The sequence below is a fragment of the Phyllobates terribilis genome, unplaced genomic scaffold (genome assembly GCF_046119375.1).
Source record: "Phyllobates terribilis strain yellow unplaced genomic scaffold, ASM4611937v1 Scaffold_9__5_contigs__length_417890890, whole genome shotgun sequence".
Classification (NCBI taxonomy): Eukaryota; Metazoa; Chordata; class Amphibia; order Anura; family Dendrobatidae; genus Phyllobates; species Phyllobates terribilis.
Window position 1 is genome coordinate 189,824,713 of NW_027362769.1, and position 14,576 is coordinate 189,839,288.

The window sequence follows — 14,576 nt, forward strand, 5'->3', positions numbered from 1 at the left end:
TACTCCAGTCACATCCAAAGCTGATACAGAGTTCCATCACATCTACTCCAGTCACATCCAAAGCTGATACAGAGTTCCATCACATCTACTCCAGTCACATCCAAAGCTGATACAGAGTTCCATCACATCTACTCCAGTCACATCCAAAGCTGATGCAGAGTTCCATCACATCTACTCCAGTCACATCCAAGGCTGAGACAGAGTTCCATCACATCTACTCCAGTCACATCCAAAGCTGATAGAGTTCCATCACATCTACTCCAGTCACATCCAAAGCTGATACAGAGTTCCATCACATCTACTCCAGTCACATCCAAAGCTGATACAGAGTTCCATCACATCTACTCCAGTCACATCCAAAGCTGATACAGAGTTCCATCACATCTACTCCAGTCACATCCAAAGCTGATACAGAGTTCCATCACACGTACTCCAGTCACATCCAAAGCTGATACAGAGTTCCATCACACGTACTCCAGTCACATCCAAAGCTGATACAGAGTTCCATCACACGTACTCCAGTCACATCCAAAGCTGATACAGAGTTCCATCACACGTACTCCAGTCACATCCAAAGCTGATACAGAGTTCCATCACACGTACTCCAGTCACATCCAAAGCTGATACAGCGTTCCATCACACGTACTCCAGTCACATCCAAAGCTGATACAGAGTTCCATCACACGTACTCCAGTCACATCCAAAGCTGATACAGAGTTCCATCACATCTACTCCAGTCACATCCAAAGCTGATGCAGAGTTCCATCACATCTACTCCAGTCACATCCAAAGCTGATGCAGAGTTCCATCACACCTACTCCAGTCACATCCAAGGCTGAGACAGAGTTCCATCACATCTACTCCAGTCACATCCAAGGCTGAGACAGAGTTCCATCACATCTACTCCAGTCACATCCAAAGCTGATACAGAGTTCCATCACATCTACTCCAGTCACATCCAAAGCTGATACAGAGTTCCATCACAGCTACTCGTCACATCCAAAGCTGATACAGAGTTCCACCACACGTACTCCAGTCACATCCAAAGCTGATACAGAGTTCCATCACACGTACTCCAGTCACATCCAAAGCTGTATTCAGAAATCTGCCAGTTTCTTCTGTTTCTATCAGCAGAGGCGCACAATTCCATGAACCCTCGTCACATGATCAGAGTGCAGCTCTGGAGCACAATACAAGATGAAACACAGGATCAGTAATGTAATGTATGTACTCAGTGACTGCACCAGCAGAATAGTGAGTGCAGCTCTGGAGTATAATACAGGATGTAACTCAGGATCAGTAATGTAATGTGTATACACAGTGACTGCACCAGCAGAATAGTGAGTGCAGCTCTGGAGTACAATACAGGATGTAACTCAGGATCAGTAATGTAATGTATGTACACAGTGACTGGACCAGCAGAATAGTGAGTGCAGTTCTGGAGTATAATACAGGATGTAACTCAGTATCAGTAATGTAATGTATGTACACAGTGACTGCACCAGCAGAATGGTGAGTGCAGCTCTGGAGTATAATACAGGATGTAACTCAGGATCAGTAATGTAATGTATGTACACAGTGACTGCACCAGCAGAATAGTGAGTGCAGCTCTGGAGTATAATACAGGATGTAACTCAGGATCAGTAATGTAATGTATGTACACAGTGACTGCTCCAGCAGAATAGTGAGTGTTGCTCTGGAGTATAATACAGGATGTAACTCAGGATCAGTAATGTAATGTATGTACACAGTGACTCCACCAGCAGAATAGTGAGTGCAGCTCTGGAGTATAATACAGGAGGTAACACAGGATCAGTAATGTAATGTATGTACACAGTGACTGCACCAGCAGAATAGTGAGTGCAGCTCTGGAGTATAATACAGGATGTAACTCAGGGTCAGTAATGTAATGTATGTACACAGTGACTCCACCAGCAGAATAGTGAGTGCAGCTCTGGAGTATAATACAGGATGTAACTCAGGGTCAGTAATGTAATGTATGTACACAGTGACTGCACCAGCAGAATAGTGAGTGCAGCTCTGGAGTATAATACAGGATGTAACTCCGTATCAGTAATGTAATGTATGTACACAGTGACTGCACCAGCAGAATAGTGAGCGCAGCTCTGGAGTATAATACAGGATGTAACTCAGGGTCAGTAATGTAATGTATGTACACAGTGACTGCACCAGCAGAATAGTGAGTGCAGCTCTGGAGTATAATACAGGATGTAACTCCGGGTCAGTAATGTAATGTATGTACACACTGACTGCACCAGCAGAATAGTGAGTGCAGCTCTGGGGTATAATACAGGAGGTAACTCAGGATCAGTAATGTAATGTATGTACACAGTGACTGCACCAGCAGAATAGTGAGTGCAGCTCTGGAGTATAATACAGGATGTAACTCCGTATCAGTAATGTAATGTATGTACACACTGACTGCACCAGCAGAATAGTGAGTGCAGCTCTGGGGTATAATACAGGAGGTAACTCAGGATCAGTAATGTAATGTATGTACACAGTGACTGCACCAGCAGAATAGTGAGTGCAGCTTTGGAGTATAATACAGGATGTAACTCAGGATCAGTAATGTAATGTATGTACACAGTGACTGCACCAGCAGAATAGTGAGTGCAGCTCTGGGGTATAATACAGGAGGTAACTCAGGATCAGTAATGTAATGTATGTACACAGTGACTGCACCAGCAGAATAGTGAGTGCAGCTCTGGGGTATAATACAGGATGTAACTCCGTATCAGTAATGTAATGTATGTACACACTGACTGCACCAGCAGAATAGTGAGTGCAGCTCTGGGGTATAATACAGGAGGTAACTCAGGATCAGTAATGTAATGTATGTACACAGTGACTGCACCAGCAGAATAGTGAGTGCAGCTCTGGAGTATAATACAGGATGTAACTCAGGATCAGTAATGTAATGTATGTACACAGTGACTGCACCAGCAGAATAGTGAGTGCAGCTCTGGGGTATAATACAGGAGGTAACTCAGGATCAGTAATGTAATGTATGTACACAGTGACTGCACCAGCAGAATAGTGAGTGCAGCTCTGGAGTATAATACAGGATGTAACTCAGGATCAGTAATGTAATGTATGTACACAGTGACTGCACCAGCAGAATAGTGAGTGCAGCTCTGGGGTATAATACAGGAGGTAACTCAGGATCAGTAATGTAATGTATGTACACAGTGACTGCACCAGCAGAATAGTGAGTGCAGCTCTGGAGTATAATACAGGATGTAACTCAGGATCAGTAATGTAATGTATGTACACAGTGACTGCACCAGCAGAATAGTGAGTGCAGCTCTGGGGTCTAATACAGGAGGTAACTCAGGATCAGTAATGTAATGTATGTACACAGTGACTGCACCAGCAGAATAGTGAGTGCAGCTCTGGAGTATAATACAGGATGTAACTCAGGATCAGTAATGTAATGTATGTACACAGTGACTGCACCAGCAGAATAGTGAGTGCAGCTCTGGAGTATAATACAGGATGTAACTCCGTATCAGTAATGTAATGTATGTACACAGTGACTGCACCAGCAGAATAGTGAGTGCAGCTCTGGAGAATAATACAGGATCAGTAATGTAATGTATGTACACAGTGACTGCACCAGCAGAATAGTGAGTGCAGCTCTGGAGGATAATACAGGATGTAACTCAGGATCAGTAATGTAATGTATGTACACAGTGACTGCACCAGCAGAATAGTGAGTGCAGCTCTGGAGTATAATACATGATGTAACTCAGGGTCAGTAATGTAATGTATGTACACAGTGACTGCACCAGCAGAATAGTGAGTGCAGCTCTGGAGTATAATACAGGATGTAACTCCGGGTCAGTAATGTAATGTATGTACACACTGACTGCACCAGCAGAATAGTGAGTGCAGCTCTGGAGTATAATACAGGATGTAACTCAGGATCAGTAATGTAATGTATGTACACAGTGACTGCACCAGCAGAATAGTGAGTGCAGCTCTGGGGTATAATACAGGAGGTAACTCAGGATCAGTAATGTAATGTATGTACACAGTGACTGCACCAGCAGAATAGTGAGTGCAGCTCTGGGGTATAATACAGGATGTAACTCCGTATCAGTAATGTAATGTATGTACACACTGACTGCACCAGCAGAATAGTGAGTGCAGCTCTGGGGTATAATACAGGAGGTAACTCAGGATCAGTAATGTAATGTATGTACACAGTGACTGCACCAGCAGAATAGTGAGTGCAGCTCTGGAGTATAATACAGGATGTAACTCAGGATCAGTAATGTAATGTATGTACACAGTGACTGCACCAGCAGAATAGTGAGTGCAGCTCTGGGGTATAATACAGGAGGTAACTCAGGATCAGTAATGTAATGTATGTACACAGTGACTGCACCAGCAGAATAGTGAGTGCAGCTCTGGAGTATAATACAGGATGTAACTCAGGATCAGTAATGTAATGTATGTACACAGTGACTGCACCAGCAGAATAGTGAGTGCAGCTCTGGGGTCTAATACAGGAGGTAACTCAGGATCAGTAATGTAATGTATGTACACAGTGACTGCACCAGCAGAATAGTGAGTGCAGCTCTGGAGTATAATACAGGATGTAACTCAGGATCAGTAATGTAATGTATGTACACAGTGACTGCACCAGCAGAATAGTGAGTGCAGCTCTGGAGTATAATACAGGATGTAACTCCGTATCAGTAATGTAATGTATGTACACAGTGACTGCACCAGCAGAATAGTGAGTGCAGCTCTGGAGAATAATACAGGATCAGTAATGTAATGTATGTACACAGTGACTGCACCAGCAGAATAGTGAGCGCAGCTCTGGAGGATAATACAGGATGTAACTCCGGATCAGTAATGTAATGTATGTACACAGTGACTGCACCAGCAGAATAGTGAGTGCCGCTCTGGAGTATAATACAGGGGATAACTCAGGATCAGTAATGTATGTACACAGTGACTGCAGCAGCAGAATAGTGAGTGCAGCTCTGGAGTATAATACAGGATGTAACTCAGGATCAGTAATGTAATGTATGTACACAGTGACTGCACCAGCAGAATAGTGAGTGCTGCTCTGGAGTATAATATAGGATGTAACTCAGGATCAGTAATGTAATGTATGTACACAGTGACTGCACCAGCAGAATAGTGAGTGCAGCTCTGGAGTATAATACAGGCTGTAACTCAGGATCAGTAATGTAATGTATGTACACAGTGACTGCACCAGCAGAATAGTGAGTGCCGCTCTGGAGTATAATACAGGGGATAACTCAGGATCAGTAATGTATGTACACAGTGACTGCAGCAGCAGAATAGTGAGTGCAGCTCTGGAGTATAATACAGGATGTAACTCAGGATCAGTAATGTAATGTATGTACACAGTGACTGCACCAGCAGAATAGTGAGTGCAGCTCTGGGGTCTAATACAGGAGGTAACTCAGGATCAGTAATGTAATGTATGTACACAGTGACTGCACCAGCAGAATAGTGAGTGCAGCTCTGGAGTATAATACAGGATGTAACTCAGGGTCAGTAATGTAATGTATGTACACAGTGACTGCACCAGCAGAATAGTGAGTGCAGCTCTGGAGTATAATAGAGGATGTAACTCAGGATCAGTAATGTAATGTATGTACACAGTGACTGCACCAGCAGAATAGTGAGTGCAGCTCTGGGGTATAATACAGGAGGTAACTCAGGATCAGTAATGTAATGTATGTACACAGTGACTGCACCAGCAGAATAGTGAGTGCAGCTCTGGAGTATAATACAGGATGTAACTCAGGATCAGTAATGTAATGTATGTACACAGTGACTCCACCAGCAGAATAGTGAGTGCAGCTCTGGGGTCTAATACAGGAGGTAACTCAGGATCAGTAATGTAATGTATGTACACAGTGACTGCACCAGCAGAATAGTGAGTGCAGCTCTGGAGTATAATACAGGATGTAACTCAGGATCAGTAATGTAATGTATGTACACAGTGACTGCACCAGCAGAATAGTGAGTGCAGCTCTGGAGTATAATACAGGATGTAACTCCGTATCAGTAATGTAATGTATGTACACAGTGACTGCACCAGCAGAATAGTGAGTGCAGCTCTGGAGAATAATACAGGATCAGTAATGTAATGTATGTACACAGTGACTGCACCAGCAGAATAGTGAGTGCAGCTCTGGAGGATAATACAGGATGTAACTCAGGATCAGTAATGTAATGTATGTACACAGTGACTGCACCAGCAGAATAGTGAGTGCAGCTCTGGAGTATAATACATGATGTAACTCAGGGTCAGTAATGTAATGTATGTACACAGTGACTGCACCAGCAGAATAGTGAGTGCAGCTCTGGAGTATAATACAGGATGTAACTCCGGGTCAGTAATGTAATGTATGTACACACTGACTGCACCAGCAGAATAGTGAGTGCAGCGCTGGGGTATAATACAGGAGGTAACTCAGGATCAGTAATGTAATGTATGTACACAGTGACTGCACCAGCAGAATAGTGAGTGCAGCTCTGGAGTATAATACAGGATGTAACTCAGGATCAGTAATGTAATGTATGTACACAGTGACTGTACCAGCAGAATAGTGAGTGCAGCTCTGGGGTATAATACAGGAGGTAACTCAGGATCAGTAATGTAATGTATGTACACAGTGACTGCACCAGCAGAATAGTGAGTGCAGCTCTGGGGTATAATACAGGATGTAACTCCGTATCAGTAATGTAATGTATGTACACAGTGACTGCACCAGCAGAATAGTGAGTGCAGCTCTGGGGTATAATACAGGATGTAACTCCGTATCAGTAATGTAATGTATGTACACAGTGACTGCACCAGCAGAATAGTGAGTGCAGCTCTGGAGAATAATACAGGATCAGTAATGTAATGTATGTACACAGTGACTGCACCAGCAGAATAGTGAGCGCAGCTCTGGAGGATAATACAGGATGTAACTCCGGATCAGTAATGTAATGTATGTACACAGTGACTGCACCAGCAGAATAGTGAGTGCCGCTCTGGAGTATAATACAGGGGATAACTCAGGATCAGTAATGTATGTACACAGTGACTGCAGCAGCAGAATAGTGAGTGCAGCTCTGGAGTATAATACAGGATGTAACTCAGGATCAGTAATGTAATGTATGTACACAGTGACTGCACCAGCAGAATAGTGAGTGCTGCTCTGGAGTATAATATAGGATGTAACTCAGGATCAGTAATGTAATGTATGTACACAGTGACTGCACCAGCAGAATAGTGAGTGCAGCTCTGGAGTATAATACAGGCTGTAACTCAGGATCAGTAATGTAATGTATGTACACAGTGACCTCACCAGCAGAATAGTGAGTGCAGCTCTGGAGTATAATACATGATGTAACTCAGGATCAGTAATGTAATGTATGTACACAGTGACTGCACCAGCAGAATAGTGAGTGCTGCTCTGGAGTATAATATAGGATGTAACTCAGGATCAGTAATGTAATGTAGGTACACAGTGACTGCACCAGCAGAATAGTGAGTGCAGCTCTGGAGTATAATACAGGAGGTAACTCAGGATCAGAAATGTAATGTATGTACACAGTGACTGCACCAGCAGTATAGTGAGTGCAGCTCTGGAGTATAATACAGGAGGTAACTCGGGATCAGTAATGTAATGTATGTACACAGTGACTGCACCAGCAGAATAGTGAGTGCAGCTCTGGAGTATAATACAGGAGGTAACTCAGGATCAGTAATGTAATGTATGTACACAGTGACTGCACAAGCAGAATAGTGAGTGCAGCTCTGGAGTATATTACAGGATGTAACTCAGGATCAGTAATGTAATGTATGTACACAGTGACTGCACCAGCAGAATAGTGAGTGCAGCTCTGGGGTATAATACAGGATGTAACTCAGGATCAGTAATGTAATGTATGTATACAGTGACTGAAACAGCAGTATAGTGAGTGCAGCTCTGGAGTATAATACAGGAGGTAACTCGGGATCAGTAATGTAATGTATGTACACAGTGACTGCACCAGCAGAATAGTGAGTGCAGCTCTGGAGTATAATACAGGAGGTAACTCAGGATCAGTAATGTAATGTATGTACACAGTGACTGCACCAGCAGTATAGTGAGTGCAGCTCTGGAGTATAATACAGGAGGTAACTCGGGATCAGTAATGTAATGTATGTACACAGTGACTGCACCAGCAGAATAGTGAGTGCAGCTCTGGGGTATAATACAGGATGTAACTCAGGATCAGTAATGTAATGTATGTACACAGTGACTGCTCCAGCAGAATAGTGAGTGCAGCTCTGAAAGTATAATACAGGATAAGTAATACTGTATGGGATGAAGCATGTTTTCTTAATAGACTGAAACACAGGTTGTCATATCAAAGATATAAAGGTAGAGCATGGTAGTAGTCAGCAGAAGTAAGACTGCAGCTTTGCATATTAGACATATGTGAGACATTGCATAGGGATGTTCCTTCGCTCTTGAATTATCACGATCACAAACTCCAAGACATATTCCCCTTATGCAGCTGCCATATACTGTAGAGCTGGTTACTAATTCTATGGTAGTTGTACACAGTGACTGCTTCTCGGATTGGGGTCGTTCACTTTTCCATCCTGCCCAGAGCACAATGACTGGGGAGTGGTGACGTTATAGGAGGTCTGACCACAGGAGGAACCGGTCACACTATGGGGGTTCGACCAGAGGTGGAAACTGTCACATATGGTAGGTCCGACCGCAGGGCAGAGCGGTCACACAATGGTAGGTCCGACCGCAGGGCAGAGCGGTCACACAATGGTAGGTCCGACCGCAGGGCAGAGTGGTCACACAATGGGAGGTCTGACCACAGGCGGGAGCCATCGCATTATGGGAGCTCCGACCACAGGAGTGAGCAGTAACATTATGGGACGTCCAACCACAGGAGGAAGCGGTCACACTGAGAGGTCTGACTACAGGGGGGAGCGGTCACATTATGAGAAGTCTGACCACGGGGGGAGTAATCACATTATGAGAAGTCTGACCACACAGGGGAGCGGTCACATTCTGGGAGGTCCGACCACAGGGCAGAGCGGTCACATAATGGGAGGTCTGACCACAGGGGGGAGTGGTCACACCACATGCGGGAGCCGTCACACTATGGGAGATCCGACCACAGGGGGAAGCGGTCACACAATGGGAGGTCCAACCACAGGAGGGAGCACTAACACTATGGGAAGTTTAACCACAGGGGGGAGCGGTCACACAATGGGAGGTCTGACTACAGGGGGGAGCGGTCACACAATGGGAGGTCTGACCACAGCAGGGAGCAGTCATACTATGGGAGGTCCAACCACAGGAGGAAGCGGTCACGCTATGGGAGGTTCGACCACAGGGGGAAGTGGTCACATTATGGAAGATCTGACCACGGAGAAGCGGTCACACAATGGGAGGTCCAACAGGGGGGACTGGTCACATTATGAGAAGTCCGACTACAGAAGGGACTGGTCACACTCTGGAAGGTGCAACCACGGGGAGGGGGGCGGTCACACTATGGGAGGTCTTAACACAGGAGGGAGCGGTCAGACTATGGGAAGCCTAACCACATGAGGGAGCTGTCTTACTATGGGAGGTCCGACCACAAAAGGGAGCAGTCACATTATGGAAAGTCCAACCGCAGGGGGAGCAATCACAATATGGGAGTTACAACCACATGGGGGAGCGATCACACTATGGGAGGTCCGACCACAGGGCGTTAACGGTCACATTATGGAAGGTCCGACTACAGAAGGGAGTGGTCACACTACGGGAGGTCCGACCACAGGAGGGAGCTGTCACACAATGGGAAGTTAGACTACAGGGGGCGGCGGTCATATTATGGGAGGTCCAACCACAGGGCGGAGCGGGTCACACTATGGGAGGACTGACCACAGGGGGGGCAGTCATATTATTGGAGGTCCCACCACAGAAGAGAGCAGTCACATTATGGGAGATCCCACCACAGGGGAGGGAGCGGTCACACTATGAGAGGTCCAACCACAGGGGCAAGCGGTCACACTATGGGAGGTTTGACCACAGGAGGCAGCCGTCGCATTATGGGAGATCCGACTTCAGGAGGGAGCTGTCACATATGGGAGGTTCGACCACAGGAGGGAGCAGTCACACTATGGGAGATCTGACCACCGGAGGGAGTGGTCACATATGGGAGGTCTGACCACGGGGAAGCAGTCACACTATGGGAGGTCCGACCAAAGGGGGGAGCTGTCACACTATGGGAGGTCGGACCCCATGTAGGAGCGGTCACATTATGGGAGGTTGGACCACAAGGGGGAGCAGTCACATTATGGGAGGTCCAACTGCAGGAAGGAGCAGTCATACTCTGTGAGGTCCAACCACAGGGATTGCATCCACATTATGGGAGGTCCAACCACTGGGGGAAGTAGTCACACTATGGGAGGTCTGACCACAGGGGGGAGCAGTCACGATGGGAGGTCCGACCTCAAGAGGGAGCGGTCACACTATGGGAGATTTGACCACAGCAGGGAGCGGTCACATATGGGAGGTCCGACTACAGGGGGGAGCGGTCACACTATGGAAGGTCGGACCACAGGTGGGAGCGGTCACATTATGGGATGTCGGACCACAAGAGGGAGTGGGGGTCGGACCACAAGGGGGAGCGGTTACATTATGGGAGGTCCAACCACAGGAAGGAGCAGTCACATACGGGAGGTCCGACCTCAAGAGGGAGCTGTCACTCTTTGGGAGATTTGACCACAGCAGGGAGCGGTCATATATGGGAGGTCCGACCACAAGGGGGAGCGGTCACACTATGGGAGGTCTGACCATGGGAGGTCCGACCACAGGGGTGAGCTGTCACACTGGGAGGTCCTACCACAGGGGAGAGCGGTCACACTATGGGAGTTCCAACCACAGGGGGGAGCGGTCACACTATGGGAGGTCCGACCACAAGAGGGAGCGGTCACTCTTTTGGAGATTTGACCACAGCAGGGAGCGGTCATATATGGGAGGTCCGACCACAAGGGGGAGCGGTCACACTATGGGAGGTCTGACCATGGGAGGTCCGACCACAGGGGTGAGCTGTCACACTGGGAGGTCCTACCACAGGGGAGAGCGGTCACACTATGGGAGGTCCAACCACAGGGGGGAGCGGTCACACTATGGGAGGTCCTACCACAGGGGAGAGCGGTCACACTATGGGAGGTCCAACCACAGGGGGGAGCGGTCACACTATGGGAGGTCCGACCACAAGAGGGAGCGGTCACTCTTTGGGAGATTTGACCACAGCAGGGAGCGGTCATATATGGGAGGTCCGACCACAAGGGGGAGCGGTCACACTATGGGAGGTCTGACCATGGGAGGTCCGACCACAGGGGTGAGCTGTCACACTGGGAGGTCCTACCACAGGGGAGAGCGGTCACACTATGGGAGGTCCAACCACAGGGGGGAGCGGTCACACTATGGGAGGTCCTACCACAGGGGAGAGCGGTCACACTATGGGAGGTCCAACCACAGGGGGGAGCGGTCTCACTGTGGGAGGTCCGACCACAAGAGGGAGCGGTCTCACTATGGGAGATTTGACCACAGCAGGGAGCGGTCACATATGGGAGTCTGACCACAGGGGGGAGCGGTCACACGATGGGAGGTCCGACCACAAGAGGGAGCGGTCACACTATGGGAGATTTGACCACAGCAGGGAGCGGTCACATATGGGAGGTCCGACTACAGGGGGGAGCGGTTACACTATGGGAGGTATGACCATAGGTGGGAGCAGTCACATTATGGGATGTCGGACCACAAAAGGGAGTGGGGGTCGGACCACAAGGGGAAGCGGTTACATTATGGGAGGTCCAACCACAGGAAGCAGCAGTCATACTCTGTGAGTTCCAACCACAGGGGGTGCAGCCACATTATGGGAGGTCCAACCACGGGGGGAGCGGTCAAAGGCCTGACCATGGGGGGGCGGTCAAAGGCCTGACCACGGGGGGAGCGGTCAAATTATGGGAGGTCCAACCACAGGGGGAGCTGTCACATTATGGGAGGTCCAACCACAGAGGGGAGCAGTCACACTATGGGAGGTCGGATCACAGAGGGGAGCGGTCACACTATGGGAGATCTGACCACAGTGGGGGGGAGCGGCCACACTGTGGAGGCCTGACCTCGGAGAGGAGCTGTCAAATTATGGGAGGTCCAACCACCGGGGGAGCGGTTACACTGAGAGGTCTGACCACGGGGGGGTGCCGTAAAGCTATGGGAGGTCCGACCACAGGAGGGAAGTGGCCACACTGGAGGCCTGACCACGGGGGGAGCGGTAAAATTATGGGAGGTCCGACCACAGGGGGAGCCGTCACACTTTTAGGTCCAACCACAGGGGAGAGCGGTCACACTATGGGAGGTTTAACCACAGGAAGGAGTGGCCACACTATTGGAAATCTGACCACAAAAGGCAGCTGTCGCATTATGGGAGGTCCGACTACAGGAGGGAGCGGTCACATACGGCAGGTCCGACCTCAAGAGGGAGCGGTCACTCTATGAGAGATTTGAACACTGCAAGGGGCGGTCACATATGGGAGGTCCGACCACAGGGGGAAGGAGTCAGACTATGGGCGGTCCGACCACAGTGGGGAGCGGTCACACTATGGGAGGCCCGACCACAGGGGAGAGCAGTCACACTATGGGAGGTCCGACCACAGGTGAAAGTGGTCACACTATGGGAGGTCCGACCACAAGAGGGAGCGGTCATACTATGGGAGGTCCGACCACAGGGGAGAGCAGTCACACTATGGGAGGTCCGACCAGAAGAGGGAGTGGTCACACTATGGGAGATTTGACCACAGCAGGGAGCGGTCACATATGGGAGGTCTAACCACAGGGGGAAGGAGTCACACTGGGAGGTCCGACCACAGGGGAGAGCACTCACACTATGGGAGGTCCGACCACAGGGGAGAGCACTCACACTATGGGAGGTCTGACCACAGGGGAGAGCACTCACACTATGGGAGGTCCGACCACAGGGGGCAGCGGTTACACTATGGGAGGTCGGACCACAGGTGGGAGCGGTCAAATTATGGGATGTCGGACCACAAGGGGGAGTGGGGTCGGACCACAAGGGGGAGCTGTTACATTATGGGAGGTCCAACCACAGGAAGGAGCAATCATACTCTGTGAGGTCCAACCACGGGGGAGCCGCCACACTATGGGAGGTCCAACCACAGGGGGGAGCAGACACACTCCGGGAGGTCCAACAACAGGGGGGAGCGATTACACTGGTAAGTCCGATCACAAAAGAGACCGGCCACACGATGGGAGGTCTGACCACCGGGGTGGAACGGCCACACTGAAAAGGCCTGACAATGGGGGGGGGAGCGGTGAAATTATGGGAGGTCCAACCAGAGGGGGGAGCCGTCACACTATGGTAGGTCCGACCACAGAAGGGAGGGGCCACACTATGGGAGGTCCGACCACAGAAGGGAGGGGCCACACTATGGGATGTCCGACCACAGGACGGGAGCGGCCACACTGTGGAGGCCTGACCACGGAGAGGAGCTGTCAAATTATGGGAGGTCCAACCACCGGGAGAGCGGTCACACTGAGAGGTCTGACCACAGTGGGGAGCCGTCACACTATGGGAGGTCCTACCACAGGGAGGAGCGGTCACACTATGGGTGGTCCGATCACAGGGGCAAGTGGTCATACTATGGGAGGTCTGACCACAGGGAGGGAGCGGGCGCACTGTGGAGGTCTGACAACGGGGGGAGCGGTCAAATTATGGGAGGTCCAACCACAGGGGAGAGCAGTCACACTATGGCAGGTTCAACCATAGGAGAGAGCGGCCACACTATGGGAGGTGTGACCAAAGGTTTCTAAAAAAATTTTGCAGGTGTCACGCAAGGTGTGGGAAAGACTAAGTGCAACACAAAGGGAAGAGGGGAAGGGAGCCCAGACTCTAGGGAAAGGGGGGAGTGGAGACCTCCTAGGCTGATCTGATATCACCCTGTCTCGCCTACCGTCCCTATATTGGTTCTTCACCAATCGCCGCACAGGAACCTATCTGTGTATTTCCCTAGCGCTTGGCCCTGGATAAGGAAGCCGGACAATGAGAAATAGTCGATCCCCACTAACAACTAAAGACAACAAGGTAGACAGACATGGGGGAAAGATAACTTAGCTTGAGCCGATTTCAGAGAGATAACACACACGTCCTCATAGCACCAGAGAGGAAGAAAGCAGTCTGCACTCGCTCCATGCTTTCACAAGGAAACATGTGAATATCACCGGCACCTCCCTGTAGCAAAGTGAAACTATTTAAACACCCAGGCAAGGGTGTCAATTAGAGCAGGAGGGAGGTAGCCGCTGGGTCCTAGAGTGAAACAGCTAATAAGGTGTTTGTAATGTTAAACAAAGAGATCTTCTGCAACCAACTGCAGGGCGACTGTCTGTCACATCTGACACACATGACAGCAGATTTCGGATCGGTATATAAGGTGTTAGTGGTTCCGTCAATACAGCCAATCAGATTGCTATATATGAACAGCAATC

General features: G+C 49.1%; 1 protein-coding gene across 1 annotated transcript in view; it reads left to right on the forward strand.

Moving 5' to 3' along the window:
* The window catches only part of LOC141161317 (kalirin-like), a 621,825-nt gene that overhangs the window by 566,560 nt on the left and 40,689 nt on the right, over positions 1 to 14,576 (forward strand). The window lies entirely within an intron of this gene.